Here is a 702-nt window from a genome sequence, read left to right as displayed (position 1 = left end):
ACTCCGGAACTAAAGCTCCACCTGCTTTGGGGCATAAATAAAACACCAAACCAGAGGGGTCAGGGAGAATTTCCCTCAATGGCCGCTTGTTCCACACCTGCCCCCGAGGCACTTTCTTGGCCCTTCCTGTGACGCAGCTGGTGCTGAAAGGCCATGGGCCGAGATGCCGGGCCAGACCCCACAGGGGAGACTCAGCCTCCCTGTTGACATTGACCTTGAGCCAGCCAAGCACTTAGGCATGTGTGTAACTAATCACGTGCATGGCCCCAGCGATGCCAAGGGGATGAGTCAGCGGCGGACAGTCACACAATGTCGTCCCGGCTCGGACGGCGCAGGGCTGTTCTTAGCCCCCAAAGCTGCAGCCCTGCGCCCTGGGACCACTGCCTCACAAGGGCCGTTGCCTGCTCCAGTGCCCTGCAGGAAAGTCACCCTCAGGGCTCACGCAGATCTTCCCGACAGCCTGCAGCACGGGCATAACCCTCTGCAAATTAGATGCTCCGTCTAAGGCTGGTCTGTCAGCAGGAGGGCACGAACTTCAGGGCCTACAGCCATGTGCCTCCCCACATGTGCCAAAGGCCAGCAGCCATTCAGCTAAGGCGGTGGGGCAGAGATGTCCCTCTCCGTTGTCAGTGGTCTTAGTGTCTGTGGGGCAGCGGTCCCTGTATGCCGAGCGCTTGGGTGGCCATGCAGGAGGGATTCAGG

Source organism: Carettochelys insculpta, chromosome 27, assembly GCF_033958435.1.
Source record: "Carettochelys insculpta isolate YL-2023 chromosome 27, ASM3395843v1, whole genome shotgun sequence".
NCBI lineage: Eukaryota > Metazoa > Chordata > Testudines > Carettochelyidae > Carettochelys > Carettochelys insculpta.
Note: the sequence above shows the minus strand (reverse complement) of the source record.